Genomic DNA, 17,990 nt, shown 5'->3' on the forward strand with positions numbered 1-17,990 from the left:
GTCTGGGTTAAGCTTATATCTGGTATCTTTGAATAGAGAAGCAGATCAACTACTTCGCTTTTCTGCCACACAGTCTCTAGCAGTTTAGGAAATGCTTTTCAGAAACATGTACACTGTATTTCATAAGATTACTAAGCAACGCATCACTGATAGACCGGGATACAGTCATAGACCCTAGTGGTGCAGAAATAGAATCCGAACAACCAGCAAGTGGCACGGTGGTGGCCCGCACACATCTCCTGGGAGCTAAAGAGGGTATAGGTGCTCGTGTGATCCCAGTGGCCTAATAGACAAGGTACAGGTTTTCTAACCTTGGGACTATGACTTTAGGTCCCACCTGGGTAGGGTTTTTCCTTTTAGCGAACCCTTGTTTTCAGCCACTGAATGACTTGCAGGTCATTGAGAGTATCCAAAGAAAGAATGATAGTGCAGGTCCACAAATAGAAACCTAATGAATCGAGCTGGGAGTGATTAACTTAGAAAAGATTTGGGCTAGGGGGGGAAATTTCAAATGAATACTTAATGTAACTCAGAAAAGAATACATTGGAGAAGAGAACTTTCTCCAAGAGTTTATCATATGAGGATGAAGAAGACAGACACTGGAGTAAATTCAGGAAGGGTGCAGAATACATGAAACAGGTCTCCAGAGCAATGATAGGTGGAAAATACTCAAAGGAATTAAAAGGGAATTGGCCTGGAACAGGGACATTGGAGAAGAGATACTTGTTTAAAAAAAAGCCATCCTTTCCCAGCCTGTACTTAATTCAAAATGGTGTTGGAAATATTGGCCACACTTGCCTGTGATATACAGTGCAGCTGGAAAATATGGTAAGCTAAATACACCTTGGCATCCCCACCTGCCCAAAAAATGAGTATTTGGATGATTCCTGTAGGTGAACACTGAAAACCTGCTGATGTGCTGTAGCAGTAATGACTGCAGGTAACATATTGATTATCCATTTGATTTTGAAAAGGCAGATTCTCTACTCATTATGACACACACCTGGAATGTTGAATCATGCCGTCTTTATTGTTGTGCCTGTCTCTGCAGCCAAGTTCAGTTTCTCTGATAGGGTTGATGTAAGGGAATTTGGCTTATTACAATAAGAGTGTCATGGCTCCCGGAGCTGAAGAAGAAGAGTATGAAAAGTGTAAGGTAGGACCGAGATGCTGCCTCTTCTGCTTGCCAGGAGTTTTAAAACTTAGCAGCATGGTCATCTGGCCCCAGTGGCCTAATGGATAAAGCACTGGCCTCCTAAGCCAGGGATTGTGGGTTCAAGTCCCACCTGGGGTGGCCTTAAAAGACCATGGTTTGGCTAACTATATTTCTACAGCTTTTCCTGCCATCAGATGAAACACGTTAGAGTCAGAAGAATAAAATTGATGCCTTTGTAGAACACACATAGCCATGGTAGAGATGTGGGGTATGAAAGAGAAGTCAAACCAGTGAAGAGTAAAAATTACTTAAGCAACAGCTGAGAATTCATTGGTGTAAAACTGTAGCTTCCCACTGCTTTCCTGACCGTGAAGAGCAAAGTAGGGAAGCAATTTTATGCAGAAGGAGGCAGTCGATGCATGGAAGTGGCTCCCAGGTAGTTGGTTGAGAAAAATAGGTTAATTGATTTCCGAAAAGTATTGGACTGGGACAGAATGCCATTGGAGAAGAGAAGGTGGGAAAAATGTCAAGAGGTGGGTGGCCTGTGATAGACAACCCAATTTAAGGTCAACCTAGAATCCTGCCATTGTTGCTACACTAGACTAACAAGGCTACACACCGCGAAGGTGGGAGAATTTCATAACTTAAAAAAATTATAGGAAAGGGATTTTCACCTACTCTATTCTTATCAACCACACTTTTAGCAATAGGAGCCCTAAGTTTCTTAGGATATATTGATTTAGGTGAAGAATTGGCACAGAGCCTTCAACTCTTTTTCTCCCATGAAATTCAATGTTTTTATGCTTCTCTGAGTTTGGAAGGTCTTTCGTCCTTTTGCACTGTAGGAAGCACTACCATATATTGCATATTGAAGAGCAGTTTGACTTTCGACAAGAGGAGTCTCTGGGCACTCTAATCTGTATGTTGAATCTTCATTCACACTGTCTTTATTCTCCTGGCTGGCTCTGCAGCAAACGTCCAGCTTCTATAATAGTACACGTGAACAGCATTCTGACACACAGTACAAGTATATTTCAACTTTTCACATGCTCTCCCTCACCGTGCCTTACCATGTTTCTCTAACCTAGTCAAGTTCGTCCTTCATGTCTGGGTTAAGCTTATATCTGGTATCTTTGAATAGAGAAGCAGATCAACTACTTCGCTTTTCTGCCACACAGTCTCTAGCAGTTTAGGAAATGCTTTTCAGAAACATGTACACTGTATTTCATAAGATTACTAAGCAACGCATCACTGATAGACCGGGATACAGTCATAGACCCTAGTGGTGCAGAAATAGAATCCGAACAACCAGCAAGTGGCACGGTGGTGGCCCGCACACATCTCCTGGGAGCTAAAGAGGGTATAGGTGCTCGTGTGACCCCAGTGGCCTAATAGACAAGGTACAGGTTTTCTAACCTTGGGACTATGACTTTAGGTCCCACCTGGGTAGGGTTTTTCCTTTTAGCGAACCCTTGTTTTCAGCCACTGAATGACTTGCAGGTCATTGAGAGTATCCAAAGAAAGAATGATAGTGCAGGTCCACAAATAGAAACCTAATGAATTGAGCTGGGAGTGATTAACTTAGAAAAGATTTGGGCTAGGGGGGGAAATTTCAAATGAATACTTAATGAAACTCAGAAAAGAATACATTGGAGAAGAGAACTTTCTCCAAGAGTTTATCATATGAGGATGAAGAAGACAGACACTGGAGTAAATTCAGGAAGGGTGCAGAATACATGAAACAGGTCTCCAGAGCAATGATAGGTGGAAAATACTCAAAGGAATTAAAAGGGAATTGGCCTGGAACAGGGACATTGGAGAAGAGATACTTGTTTAAAAAAAAGCCATCCTTTCCCAGCCTGTACTTAATTCAAAATGGTGTTGGAAATATTGGCCACACTTGCCTGTGATATACAGTGCAGCTGGAAAATATGGTAAGCTAAATACACCTTGGCATCCCCACCTGCCCACAAAATGAGTATTTGGATGCTTCCTGTAGGTGAACACTAAAACCTGCTGATGTGCTGTAGCAGTAATGACTGCAGGTAACATATTGATTATCCGTTTGATTTTGAAAAGGCAGATTCTCTACTCATTATGACACACACCTGGAATGTTGAATCATGCCGTCTTTATTGTTGTGCCTGTCTCTGCAGCCAAGTTCAGTTTCTCTGATAGGGTTGATGTAAGGGAATTTGGCTTATTACAATAAGAGTGTCATGGCTCCCGGAGCTGAAGAAGAAGAGTATGAAAAGTGTAAGGTAGGACCGAGATGCTGCCTCTTCTGCTTGCCAGGAGTTTTAAAACTTAGCAGCATGGTCATCTGGCCCCAGTGGCCTAATGGATAAGGCACTGGCCTACTAAGCCAGGGATTGTGGTGTCAAGTCCCACCTGGGGTGGCCTTAAAAGACCATGGTTTGGCTAACTACATTTCTACAGCTTTTCCTGCCATCAGATGAAACACGTTAGAGACAGAAGAATAAAATTGATGCCTTTGTAGAACACACATAGCCATGGTAGAGATGTGGGGTATGAGAGAGAAGTCAAACCAGTGAAGAGTAAAAATTACTTAAGCAACAGCTGAGAATTCATTGGTGTAAATCTGTAGCTTCCCACTGCTTTCCTGACAGTGAAGAGCAAAGTAGGGAAGCAATTTTATGCAGAAGGAGGCAGTCGATGCATGGAAGTGGCTCCCAGGTAGTTGGTTGAGAAAAATAGGTTAATTGATTTCCGAAAAGTATTGGACTGGGACAGAATGCCATTGGAGAAGAGAAGGTGGGAAAAATGGCAAGAGGTGGGTGGCCTGTGATAGACAACCCAATTTAAGGTCCACCTAGAATCCTGCCATTGTTGCTACACTAGACTAACAAGGCTACACCCCGCGAAGGTGGGAGAATTTCATAACTTAAAAAAATTATAGGAAAGGGATTTTCACCTACTCTATTCTTATCAACCACACTTTTAGCAATAGGAGCCCTAAGTTTCTTAGGATATATTGATTTAGGTGAAGAATTGGCACAGAGCCTTCAACTCTTTTTCTCCCATGAAATTCAATGTTTTTATGCTTCTCTGAGTTTGGAAGGTCTTTCGTCCTTTTGCACTGTAGGAAGCACTACCATATATTGCATATTGAAGAGCAGTTTGACTTTCGACAAGAGGAGTCTCTGGGCACTCTAATCTGTATGTTGAATCTTCATTCACACTGTCTTTATTCTCCTGGCTGGCTCTGCAGCAAACGTCCAGCTTCTATAATAGTACACGTGAACAGCATTCTGACACACAGTACAAGTATATTTCAACTTTTCACATGCTCTCCCTCACCGTGCCTTACCATGTTTCTCTAACCTAGTCAAGCTCGTCCTTCATGTCTGGGTTAAGCTTATATCTGGTATCTTTGAATAGAGAAGCAGATCAACTACTTCGCTTTTCTGCCACACAGTCTCTAGCAGTTTAGGAAATGCTTTTCAGAAACATGTACACTGTATTTCATAAGATTACTAAGCAACGCATCACTGATAGACCGGGATACAGTCATAGACCCTAGTGGTGCAGAAATAGAATCCGAACAACCAGCAAGTGGCACGGTGGTGGCCCGCACACATCTCCTGGGAGCTAAAGAGGGTATAGGTGCTCGTGTGACCCCAGTGGCCTAATAGACAAGGTACAGGTTTTCTAACCTTGGGACTATGACTTTAGGTCCCACCTGGGTAGGGTTTTTCCTTTTAGCGAACCCTTGTTTTCAGCCACTGAATGACTTGCAGGTCATTGAGAGTATCCAAAGAAAGAATGATAGTGCAGGTCCACAAATAGAAACCTAATGAATTGAGCTGGGAGTGATTAACTTAGAAAAGATTTGGGCTAGGGGGGGGAAATTTCAAATGAATACTTAATGTAACTCAGAAAAGAATACATTGGAGAAGAGAACTTTCTCCAAGAGTTTATCATATGAGGATGAAGAAGACAGACACTGGAGTAAATTCAGGAAGGGTGCAGAATACATGAAACAGGTCTCCAGAGCAATGATAGGTGGAAAATACTCAAAGGAATTAAAAGGGAATTGGCCTGGAACAGGGACATTGGAGAAGAGATACTTGTTAAAAAAAAAGCCATCCTTTCCCAGCCTGTACTTAATTCAAAATGGTGTTGGAAATATTGGCCACACTTGCCTGTGATATACAGTGCAGCTGGAAAATATGGTAAGCTAAATACACCTTGGCATCCCCACCTGCCCAAAAAATGAGTATTTGGATGCTTCCTGTAGGTGAACACTAAAAACCTGCTGATGTGCTGTAGCAGTAATGACTGCAGGTAACATATTGATTATCCGTTTGATTTTGAAAAGGCAGATTCTCTACTCATTATGACACACACCTGGAATGTTGAATCATGCCGTCTTTATTGTTGTGCCTGTCTCTGCAGCCAAGTTCAGTTTCTCTGATAGGGTTGATGTAAGGGAATTTGGCTTATTACAATAAGAGTGTCATGGCTCCCGGAGCTGAAGAAGAAGAGTATGAAAAGTGTAAGGTAGGACCGAGATGCTGCCTCTTCTGCTTGCCAGGAGTTTTAAAACTTAGCAGCATGGTCATCTGGCCCCAGTGGCCTAATGGATAAGGCACTGGCCTCCTAAGCCAGGGATTGTGGGGTCAAGTCCCACCTGGGGTGGCCTTAAAAGACCATGTTTTGGCTAACTACATTTCTACAGCTTTACCTGCCATCAGAAGAAACACGTTAGAGTCAGAAGAATAAAATTGATGCCTTTGTAGAACACACATAGCCATGGTAGAGATGTGGGGTATGAGAGAGAAGTCAAACCAGTGAAGAGTAAAAATTACTTAAGCAACAGCTGAGAATTCATTGGTGTAAAACTGTAGCTTCCCACTGCTTTCCTGACCGTGAAGAGCAAAGTAGGGAAGCAATTTTATGCAGAAGGAGGCAGTCGATGCATGGAAGTGGCTCCCAGGTAGTTGGTTGAGAAAAATAGGTTAATTGATTTCCGAAAAGTATTGGACTGGGACAGAATGCCATTGGAGAAGAGAAGGTGGGAAAAATGGCAAGAGGTGGGTGGCCTGTGATAGACAACCCAATTTAAGGTCCACCTAGAATCCTGCCATTGTTGCTACACTAGACTAACAAGGCTACACCCCGCGAAGGTGGGAGAATTTCATAACCTAAAAAAATTATAGGAAAGGGATTTTCACCTACTCTATTCTTATCAACCACACTTTTAGCAATAGGAGCCCTAAGTTTCTTAGGATATATTGATTTAGGTGAAGAATTGGCAGAGAGCCTTCAACTCTTTTTCTCCCATGAAATTCAATGTTTTTATGCTTCTCTGAGTTTGGAAGGTCTTTCGTCCTTTTGCACTGTAGGAAGCACTACCATATATTGCATATTGAAGAGCAGTTTGACTTTCGACAAGAGGAGTCTCTGGGCACTCTAATCTGTATGTTGAATCTTCATTCACACTGTCTTTATTCTCCTGGCTGGCTCTGCAGCAAACGTCCAGCTTCTATAATAGTACACGTGAACAGCATTCTGACACACAGTACAAGTATATTTCAACTTTTCACATGCTCTCCCTCACCGTGCCTTACCATGTTTCTCTAACCTAGTCAAGCTCGTCCTTCATGTCTGGGTTAAGCTTATATCTGGTATCTTTGAATAGAGAAGCAGATCAACTACTTCGCTTTTCTGCCACACAGTCTCTAGCAGTTTAGGAAATGCTTTTCAGAAACATGTACACTGTATTTCATAAGATTACTAAGCAACGCATCACTGATAGACCGGGATACAGTCATAGACCCTAGTGGTGCAGAAATAGAATCCGAACAACCAGCAAGTGGCACGGTGGTGGCCCGCACACATCTCCTGGGAGCTAAAGAGGGTATAGGTGCTCGTGTGACCCCAGTGGCCTAATAGACAAGGTACAGGTTTTCTAACCTTGGGACTATGACTTTAGGTCCCACCTGGGTAGGGTTTTTCCTTTTAGCGAACCCTTGTTTTCAGCCACTGAATGACTTGCAGGTCATTGAGAGTATCCAAAGAAAGAATGATAGTGCAGGTCCACAAATAGAAACCTAATCAATTGAGCTGGGAGTGATTAACTTAGAAAAGATTTGGGCTAGGGGGGGAAATTTCAAATGAATACTTAATGTAACTCAGAAAAGAATACATTGGAGAAGAGAACTTTCTCCAAGAGTTTATCATATGAGGATGAAGAAGACAGACACTGGAGTAAATTCAGGAAGGGTGCAGAATACATGAAACAGGTCTCCAGAGCAATGATAGGTGGAAAATACTCAAAGGAATTAAAAGGGAATTGGCCTGGAACAGGGACATTGGAGAAGAGATACTTGTTAAAAAAAAAAGCCATCCTTTCCCAGCCTGTACTTAATTCAAAATGGTGTTGGAAATATTGGCCACACTTGCCTGTGATATACAGTGCAGCTGGAAAATATGGTAAGCTAAATACACCTTGGCATCCCCACCTGCCCAAAAAATGAGTATTTGGATGCTTCCTGTAGGTGAACACTAAAAACCTGCTGATGTGCTGTAGCAGTAATGACTGCAGGTAACATATTGATTATCCGTTTGATTTTGAAAAGGCAGATTCTCTACTCATTATGACACACACCTGGAATGTTGAATCATGCCGTCTTTATTGTTGTGCCTGTCTCTGCAGCCAAGTTCAGTTTCTCTGATAGGGTTGATGTAAGGGAATTTGGCTTATTACAATAAGAGTGTCATGGCTCCCGGAGCTGAAGAAGAAGAGTATGAAAAGTGTAAGGTAGGACCGAGATGCTGCCTCTTCTGCTTGCCAGGAGTTTTAAAACTTAGCAGCATGGTCATCTGGCCCCAGTGGCCTAATGGATAAGGCACTGGCCTCCTAAGCCAGGGATTGTGGGTTCAAGTCCCACCTGGGGTGGCCTTAAAAGACCATGTTTTGGCTAACTACATTTCTACAGCTTTACCTGCCATCAGAAGAAACACGTTAGAGTCAGAAGAATAAAATTGATGCCTTTGTAGAACACACATAGCCATGGTAGAGATGTGGGGTATGAGAGAGAAGTCAAACCAGTGAAGAGTAAAAATTACTTAAGCAACAGCTGAGAATTCATTGGTGTAAAACTGTAGCTTCCCACTGCTTTCCTGACCGTGAAGAGCAAAGTAGGGAAGCAATTTTATGCAGAAGGAGGCAGTCGATGCATGGAAGTGGCTCCCAGGTAGTTGGTTGAGAAAAATAGGTTAATTGATTTCCGAAAAGTATTGGACTGGGACAGAATGCCATTGGAGAAGAGAAGGTGGGAAAAATGGCAAGAGGTGGGTGGCCTGTGATAGACAACCCAATTTAAGGTCCACCTAGAATTCTGCCATTGTTGCTACACTAGACTAACAAGGCTACACCCCGCGAAGGTGGGAGAATTTCATAACCTAAAAAAATTATAGGAAAGGGATTTTCACCTACTCTATTCTTATCAACCACACTTTTAGCAATAGGAGCCCTAAGTTTCTTAGGATATATTGATTTAGGTGAAGAATTGGCACAGAGCCTTCAACTCTTTTTCTCCCATGAAATTCAATGTTTTTATGCTTCTCTGAGTTTGGAAGGTCTTTCGTCCTTTTGCACTGTAGGAAGCATTACCATATATTGCATATTGAAGAGCAGTTTGACTTTCGACAAGAGGAGTCTCTGGGCACTCTAATCTGTATGTTGAATCTTCATTCACACTGTCTTTATTCTCCTGGCTGGCTCTGCAGCAAACGTCCAGCTTCTATAATAGTACACGTGAACAGCATTCTGACACACAGTACAAGTATATTTCAACTTTTCACATGCTCTCCCTCACCGTGCCTTACCATGTTTCTCTAACCTAGTCAAGTTCGTCCTTCATGTCTGGGTTAAGCTTATATCTGGTATCTTTGAATAGAGAAGCAGATCAACTACTTCGCTTTTCTGCCACACAGTCTCTAGCAGTTTAGGAAATGCTTTTCAGAAACATGTACACTGTATTTCATAAGATTACTAAGCAACGCATCACTGATAGACCGGGATACAGTCATAGACCCTAGTGGTGCAGAAATAGAATCCGAACAACCAGCAAGTGGCACGGTGGTGGCCCGCACACATCTCCTGGGAGCTAAAGAGGGTATAGGTGCTCGTGTGACCCCAGTGGCCTAATAGACAAGGTACAGGTTTTCTAACCTTGGGACTATGACTTTAGGTCCCACCTGGGTAGGGTTTTTCCTTTTAGCGAACCCTTGTTTTCAGCCACTGAATGACTTGCAGGTCATTGAGAGTATCCAAAGAAAGAATGATAGTGCAGGTCCACAAATAGAAACCTAATGAATTGAGCTGGGAGTGATTAACTTAGAAAAGATTTGGGCTAGGGGGGGAAATTTCAAATGAATACTTAATGTAACTCAGAAAAGAATACATTGGAGAAGAGAACTTTCTCCAAGAGTTTATCATATGAGGATGAAGAAGACAGACACTGGAGTAAATTCAGGAAGGGTGCAGAATACATGAAACAGGTCTCCAGAGCAATGATAGGTGGAAAATACTCAAAGGAATTAAAAGGGAATTGGCCTGGAACAGGGACATTGGAGAAGAGATACTTGTTAAAAAAAAAAGCCATCCTTTCCCAGCCTGTACTTAATTCAAAATGGTGTTGGAAATATTGGCCACACTTGCCTGTGATATACAGTGCAGCTGGAAAATATGGTAAGCTAAATACACCTTGGCATCCCCACCTGCCCAAAAAATGAGTATTTGGATGCTTCCTGTAAGTGAACACTAAAAACCTGCTGATGTGCTGTAGCAGTAATGACTGCAGGGAACATATTGATTATCCGTTTGATTTTGAAAAGGCAGATTCTCTACTCATTATGACACACACCTGGAATGTTGAATCATGCCGTCTTTATTGTTGTGCCTGTCTCTGCAGCCAAGTTCAGTTTCTCTGATAGGGTTGATGTAAGGGAATTTGGCTTATTACAATAAGAGTGTCATGGCTCCCGGAGCTGAAGAAGAAGAGTATGAAAAGTGTAAGGTAGGACCGAGATGCTGCCTCTTCTGCTTGCCAGGAGTTTTAAAACTTAGCAGCATGGTCATCTGGCCCCAGTGGCCTAATGGATAAGGCACTGGCCTCCTAAGCCAGGGATTGTGGGTTCAAGTCCCACCTGGGGTGGCCTTAAAAGACCATGTTTTGGCTAACTACATTTCTACAGCTTTACCTGCCATCAGAAGAAACACGTTAGAGTCAGAAGAATAAAATTGATGCCTTTGTAGAACACACATAGCCATGGTAGAGATGTGGGGTATGAGAGAGAAGTCAAACCAGTGAAGAGTAAAAATTACTTAAGCAACAGCTGAGAATTCATTGGTGTAAAACTGTAGCTTCCCACTGCTTTCCTGACCGTGAAGAGCAAAGTAGGGAAGCAATTTTATGCAGAAGGAGGCAGTCGATGCATGGAAGTGGCTCCCAGGTAGTTGGTTGAGAAAAATAGGTTAATTGATTTCCGAAAAGTATTGGACTGGGACAGAATGCCATTGGAGAAGAGAAGGTGGGAAAAATGTCAAGAGGTGGGTGGCCTGTGATAGACAACCCAATTTAAGGTCCACCTAGAATCCTGCCATTGTTGCTACACTAGACTAACAAGGCTACACCCCGCGAAGGTGGGAGAATTTCATAACCTAAAAAAATTATAGGAAAGGGATTTTCACCTACTCTATTCTTATCAACCACACTTTTAGCAATAGGAGCCCTAAGTTTCTTAGGATATATTGATTTAGGTGAAGAATTGGCACAGAGCCTTCAACTCTTTTTCTCCCATGAAATTCAATGTTTTTATGCTTCTCTGAGTTTGGAAGGTCTTTCGTCCTTTTGCACTGTAGGAAGCACTACCATATATTGCATATTGAAGAGCAGTTTGACTTTCGACAAGAGGAGTCTCTGGGCACTCTAATCTGTATGTTGAATCTTCATTCACACTGTCTTTATTCTCCTGGCTGGCTCTGCAGCAAACGTCCAGCTTCTATAATAGTACACGTGAACAGCATTCTGACACACAGTACAAGTATATTTCAACTTTTCACATGCTCTCCCTCACCGTGCCTTACCATGTTTCTCTAACCTAGTCAAGCTCGTCCTTCATGTCTGGGTTAAGCTTATATCTGGTATCTTTGAATAGAGAAGCAGATCAACTACTTCGCTTTTCTGCCACACAGTCTCTAGCAGTTTAGGAAATGCTTTTCAGAAACATGTACACTGTATTTCATAAGATTACTAAGCAACGCATCACTGATAGACCGGGATACAGTCATAGACCCTAGTGGTGCAGAAATAGAATCCGAACAACCAGCAAGTGGCACGGTGGTGGCCCGCACACATCTCCTGGGAGCTAAAGAGGGTATAGGTGCTCGTGTGACCCCAGTGGCCTAATAGACAAGGTACAGGTTTTCTAACCTTGGGACTATGACTTTAGGTCCCACCTGGGTAGGGTTTTTCCTTTTAGCGAACCCTTGTTTTCAGCCACTGAATGACTTGCAGGTCATTGAGAGTATCCAAAGAAAGAATGATAGTGCAGGTCCACAAATAGAAACCTAATGAATTGAGCTGGGAGTGATTAACTTAGAAAAGATTTGGGCTAGGGGGGGAAATTTCAAATGAATACTTAATGTAACTCAGAAAAGAATACATTGGAGAAGAGAACTTTCTCCAAGAGTTTATCATATGAGGATGAAGAAGACAGACACTGGAGTAAATTCAGGAAGGGTGCAGAATACATGAAACAGGTCTCCAGAGCAATGATAGGTGGAAAATACTCAAAGGAATTAAAAGGGAATTGGCCTGGAACAGGGACATTGGAGAAGAGATACTTGTTAAAAAAAAAAGCCATCCTTTCCCAGCCTGTACTTAATTCAAAATGGTGTTGGAAATATTGGCCACACTTGCCTGTGATATACAGTGCAGCTGGAAAATATGGTAAGCTAAATACACCTTGGCATCCCCACCTGCCCAAAAAATGAGTATTTGGATGCTTCCTGTAGGTGAACACTAAAAACCTGCTGATGTGCTGTAGCAGTAATGACTGCAGGTAACATATTGATTATCCGTTTGATTTTGAAAAGGCAGATTCTCTACTCATTATGACACACACCTGGAATGTTGAATCATGCCGTCTTTATTGTTGTGCCTGTCTCTGCAGCCAAGTTCAGTTTCTCTGATAGGGTTGATGTAAGGGAATTTGGCTTATTACAATAAGAGTGTCATGGCTCCCGGAGCTGAAGAAGAAGAGTATGAAAAGTGTAAGGTAGGACCGAGATGCTGCCTCTTCTGCTTGCCAGGAGTTTTAAAACTTAGCAGCATGGTCATCTGGCCCCAGTGGCCTAATGGATAAGGCACTGGCCTCCTAAGCCAGGGATTGTGGGTTCAAGTCCCACCTGGGGTGGCCTTAAAAGACCATGTTTTGGCTAACTACATTTCTACAGCTTTACCTGCCATCAGAAGAAACACGTTAGAGTCAGAAGAATAAAATTGATGCCTTTGTAGAACACACATAGCCATGGTAGAGATGTGGGGTATGAGAGAGAAGTCAAACCAGTGAAGAGTAAAAATTACTTAAGCAACAGCTGAGAATTCATTGGTGTAAAACTGTAGCTTCCCACTGCTTTCCTGACCGTGAAGAGCAAAGTAGGGAAGCAATTTTATGCAGAAGGAGGCAGTCGATGCATGGAAGTGGCTCCCAGGTAGTTGGTTGAGAAAAATAGGTTAATTGATTTCCGAAAAGTATTGGACTGGGACAGAATGCCATTGGAGAAGAGAAGGTGGGAAAAATGTCAAGAGGTGGGTGGCCTGTGATAGACAACCCAATTTAAGGTCCACCTAGAATCCTGCCATTGTTGGTACACTAGACTAACAAGGCTACACCCCGCGAAGGTGGGAGAATTTCATAACCTAAAAAAATTATAGGAAAGGGATTTTCACCTACTCTATTCTTATCAACCACACTTTTAGCAATAGGAGCCCTAAGTTTCTTAGGATATATTGATTTAGGTGAAGAATTGGCAGAGAGCCTTCATCTCTTTTTCTCCCATGAAATTCAATGTTTTTATGCTTCTCTGAGTTTGGAAGGTCTTTCGTCCTTTTGCACTGTAGGAAGCACTACCATATATTGCATATTGAAGAGCAGTTTGACTTTCGACAAGAGGAGTCTCTGGGCACTCTAATCTGTATGTTGAATCTTCATTCACACTGTCTTTATTCTCCTGGCTGGCTCTGCAGCAAACGTCCAGCTTCTATAATAGTACACGTGAACAGCATTCTGACACACAGTACAAGTATATTTCAACTTTTCACATGCTCTCCCTCACCGTGCCTTACCATGTTTCTCTAACCTAGTCAAGTTCGTCCTTCATGTCTGGGTTAAGCTTATATCTGGTATCTTTGAATAGAGAAGCAGATCAACTACTTCGCTTTTCTGCCACACAGTCTCTAGCAGTTTAGGAAATGCTTTTCAGAAACATGTACACTGTATTTCATAAGATTACTAAGCAACGCATCACTGATAGACCGGGATACAGTCATAGACCCTAGTGGTGCAGAAATAGAATCCGAACAACCAGCAAGTGGCACGGTGGTGGCCCGCACACATCTCCTGGGAGCTAAAGAGGGTATAGGTGCTCGTGTGACCCCAGTGGCCTAATAGACAAGGTACAGGTTTTCTAACCTTGGGACTATGACTTTAGGTCCCACCTGGGTAGGGTTTTTCCTTTTAGCGAACCCTTGTTTTCAGCCACTGAATGACTTGCAGGTCATTGAGAGTATCCAAAGAAAGAATGATAGTGCAGGTCCACAAATAGAAACCTAATGAATTGAGCTGGGAGTGATTAACTTAGAAAAGATTTGGGCTAGGGGGGGAAATTTCAAATGAATACTTAATGTAACTCAGAAAAGAATACATTGGAGAAGAGAACTTTCTCCAAGAGTTTATCATATGAGGATGAAGAAGACAGACACTGGAGTAAATTCAGGAAGGGTGCAGAATACATGAAACAGGTCTCCAGAGCAATGATAGGTGGAAAATACTCAAAGGAATTAAAAGGGAATTGGCCTGGAACAGGGACATTGGAGAAGAGATACTTGTTAAAAAAAAAAGCCATCCTTTCCCAGCCTGTACTTAATTCAAAATGGTGTTGGAAATATTGGCCACACTTGCCTGTGATATACAGTGCAGCTGGAAAATATGGTAAGCTAAATACACCTTGGCATCCCCACCTGCCCAAAAAATGAGTATTTGGATGATTCCTGTAGGTGAACACTAAAAACCTGCTGATGTGCTGTAGCAGTAATGACTGCAGGTAACATATTGATTATCCGTTTGATTTTGAAAAGGCAGATTCTCTACTCATTATGACACACACCTGGAATGTTGAATCATGCCGTCTTTATTGTTGTGCCTGTCTCTGCAGCCAAGTTCAGTTTCTCTGATAGGGTTGATGTAAGGGAATTTGGCTTATTACAATAAGAGTGTCATGGCTCCCGGAGCTGAAGAAGAAGAGTATGAAAAGTGTAAGGTAGGACCGAGATGCTGCCTCTTCTGCTTGCCAGGAGTTTTAAAACTTAGCAGCATGGTCATCTGGCCCCAGTGGCCTAATGGATAAGGCACTGGCCTCCTAAGCCAGGGATTGTGGGTTCAAGTCCCACCTGGGGTGGCCTTAAAAGACCATGTTTTGGCTAACTACATTTCTACAGCTTTACCTGCCATCAGAAGAAACACGTTAGAGTCAGAAGAATAAAATTGATGCCTTTGTAGAACACACATAGCCATGGTAGAGATGTGGGGTATGAGAGAGAAGTCAAACCAGTGAAGAGTAAAAATTACTTAAGCAACAGCTGAGAATTCATTGGTGTAAAACTGTAGCTTCCCACTGCTTTCCTGACCGTGAAGAGCAAAGTAGGGAAGCAATTTTATGCAGAAGGAGGCAGTCGATGCATGGAAGTGGCTCCCAGGTAGTTGGTTGAGAAAAATAGGTTAATTGATTTCCGAAAAGTATTGGACTGGGACAGAATGCCATTGGAGAAGAGAAGGTGGGAAAAATGTCAAGAGGTGGGTGGCCTGTGATAGACAACCCAATTTAAGGTCCACCTAGAATCCTGCCATTGTTGCTACACTAGACTAACAAGGCTACACCCCGCGAAGGTGGGAGAATTTCATAACCTAAAAAAATTATAGGAAAGGAATTTTCACCTACTCTATTCTTATCAACCACACTTTTAGCAATAGGAGCCCTAAGTTTCTTAGGATATATTGATTTAGGTGAAGAATTGGCAGAGAGCCTTCAACTCTTTTTCTCCCATGAAATTCAATGTTTTTATGCTTCTCTGAGTTTGGAAGGTCTTTCGTCCTTTTGCACTGTAGGAAGCACTACCATATATTGCATATTGAAGAGCAGTTTGACTTTCGACAAGAGGAGTCTCTGGGCACTCTAATCTGTATGTTGAATCTTCATTCACACTGTCTTTATTCTCCTGGCTGGCTCTGCAGCAAACGTCCAGCTTCTATAATAGTACACGTGAACAGCATTCTGACACACAGTACAAGTATATTTCAACTTTTCACATGCTCTCCCTCACCGTGCCTTACCATGTTTCTCTAACCTAGTCAAGTTCGTCCTTCATGTCTGGGTTAAGCTTATATCTGGTATCTTTGAATAGAGAAGCAGATCAACTACTTCGCTTTTCTGCCACACAGTCTCTAGCAGTTTAGGAAATGCTTTTCAGAAACATGTACACTGTATTTCATAAGATTACTAAGCAACGCATCACTGATAGACCGGGATACAGTCATAGACCCTAGTGGTGCAGAAATAGAATCCGAACAACCAGCAAGTGGCACGGTGGTGGCCCGCACACATCTCCTGGGAGCTAAAGAGGGTATAGGTGCTCGTGTGACCCCAGTGGCCTAATAGACAAGGTACAGGTTTTCTAACCTTGGGACTATGACTTTAGGTCCCACCTGGGTAGGGTTTTTCCTTTTAGCGAACCCTTGTTTTCAGCCACTGAATGACTTGCAGGTCATTGAGAGTATCCAAAGAAAGAATGATAGTGCAGGTCCACAAATAGAAACCTAATGAATCGAGCTGGGAGTGATTAACTTAGAAAAGATTTGGGCTAGGGGGGGAAATTTCAAATGAATACTTAATGTAACTCAGAAAAGAATACATTGGAGAAGAGAACTTTCTCCAAGAGTTTATCATATGAGGATGAAGAAGACAGACACTGGAGTAAATTCAGGAAGGGTGCAGAATACATGAAACAGGTCTCCAGAGCAATGATAGGTGGAAAATACTCAAAGGAATTAAAAGGGAATTGGCCTGGAACAGGGACATTGGAGAAGAGATACTTGTTTAAAAAAAAGCCATCCTTTCCCAGCCTGTACTTAATTCAAAATGGTGTTGGAAATATTGGCCACACTTGCCTGTGATATACAGTGCAGCTGGAAAATATGGTAAGCTAAATACACCTTGGCATCCCCACCTGCCCAAAAAATGAGTATTTGGATGCTTCCTGTAAGGTGAACACTAAAAACCTGCTGATGTGCTGTAGCAGTAATGACTGCAGGGAACATATTGATTATCCGTTTGATTTTGAAAAGGCAGATTCTCTACTCATTATGACACACACCTGGAATGTTGAATCATGCCGTCTTTATTGTTGTGCCTGTCTCTGCAGCCAAGTTCAGTTTCTCTGATAGGGTTGATGTAAGGGAATTTGGCTTATTACAATAAGAGTGTCATGGCTCCCGGAGCTGAAGAAGAAGAGTATGAAAAGTGTAAGGTAGGACCGAGATGCTGCCTCTTCTGCTTGCCAGGAGTTTTAAAACTTAGGCAGCATGGTCATCTGGCCCCAGTGGCCTAATGGATAAGGCACTGGCCTCCTAAGCCAGGGATTGTGGGGTCAAGTCCCACCTGGGGTGGCCTTAAAAGACCATGTTTTGGCTAACTACATTTCTACAGCTTTACCTGCCATCAGAAGAAACACGTTAGAGTCAGAAGAATAAAATTGATGCCTTTGTACAACACACATAGCCATGGTAGAGATGTTTGGTATGAGAGAGAAGTCAAACCAGTGAAGAGTAAAAATTACTTAAGCAACAGCTGAGAATTCATTGGTGTAAAACTGTAGCTTCCCACTGCTTTCCTGACCGTGAAGAGCAAAGTAGGGAAGCAATTTTATGCAGAAGGAGGCAGTCGATGCATGGAAGTGGCTCCCAGGTAGTTGGTTGAGAAAAATAGGTTAATTGATTTCCGAAAAGTATTGGACTGGGACAGAATGCCATTGGAGAAGAGAAGGTGGGAAAAATGGCAAGAGGTGGGTGGCCTGTGATAGACAACCCAATTTAAGGTCCACCTAGAATCCTACCATTGTTGCTACACTAGACTAACAAGGCTACACCCCGCGAAGGTGGGTAGAATTTCATAACCTAAAAAAATTATAGGAAAGGGATTTTCACCTACTCTATTCTTATCAACCACACTTTTAGCAATAGGAGCCCTAAGTTTCTTAGGATATATTGATTTAGGTGAAGAATTGGCACAGAGCCTTCAACTCTTTTTCTCCCATGAAATTCAATGTTTTCATGCTTCTCTGAGTTTGGAAGGTCTTTCGTCCTTTTGCACTGTAGGAAGCACTACCATATATTGCATATTGAAGAGCAGTTTGACTTTCGACAAGAGGAGTCTCTGGGCACTCTAATCTGTATGTTGAATCTTCATTCACACTGTCTTTATTCTCCTGGCTGGCTCTGCAGCAAACGTCCAGCTTCTATAAT

General features: G+C 42.4%; 8 non-coding genes across 8 annotated transcripts; all 8 read left to right on the forward strand.

Moving 5' to 3' along the window:
* Positions 1-1,222: 1,222 nt before the first annotated feature.
* On the forward strand, positions 1,223-1,295 carry TRNAR-CCU. Its single transcript has one exon. It is a non-coding gene; the product is annotated as a tRNA-Arg (tRNA).
* Positions 1,296-3,483: 2,188 nt separating this feature from the next.
* TRNAS-ACU lies at positions 3,484-3,556 on the forward strand. The gene has a single exon. It is a non-coding gene; the product is annotated as a tRNA-Ser (tRNA).
* A 2,190-nt stretch (positions 3,557-5,746) lies between these two features.
* Positions 5,747-5,819, forward strand: TRNAR-CCU. Its single transcript has one exon. It is a non-coding gene; the product is annotated as a tRNA-Arg (tRNA).
* A 2,190-nt stretch (positions 5,820-8,009) lies between these two features.
* On the forward strand, positions 8,010-8,082 carry TRNAR-CCU. Its single transcript has one exon. It is a non-coding gene; the product is annotated as a tRNA-Arg (tRNA).
* Positions 8,083-10,272: 2,190 nt separating this feature from the next.
* On the forward strand, positions 10,273-10,345 carry TRNAR-CCU. Its single transcript has one exon. It is a non-coding gene; the product is annotated as a tRNA-Arg (tRNA).
* Positions 10,346-12,535: 2,190 nt separating this feature from the next.
* Positions 12,536-12,608, forward strand: TRNAR-CCU. Its single transcript has one exon. It is a non-coding gene; the product is annotated as a tRNA-Arg (tRNA).
* A 2,190-nt stretch (positions 12,609-14,798) lies between these two features.
* TRNAR-CCU lies at positions 14,799-14,871 on the forward strand. Its single transcript has one exon. It is a non-coding gene; the product is annotated as a tRNA-Arg (tRNA).
* A 2,191-nt stretch (positions 14,872-17,062) lies between these two features.
* Positions 17,063-17,135, forward strand: TRNAR-CCU. Its single transcript has one exon. It is a non-coding gene; the product is annotated as a tRNA-Arg (tRNA).
* Positions 17,136-17,990: the final 855 nt, after the last annotated feature.

Source organism: Rhinatrema bivittatum, chromosome 3, assembly GCF_901001135.1.
Source record: "Rhinatrema bivittatum chromosome 3, aRhiBiv1.1, whole genome shotgun sequence".
In the NCBI taxonomy this organism is placed as follows: domain Eukaryota; kingdom Metazoa; phylum Chordata; class Amphibia; order Gymnophiona; family Rhinatrematidae; genus Rhinatrema; species Rhinatrema bivittatum.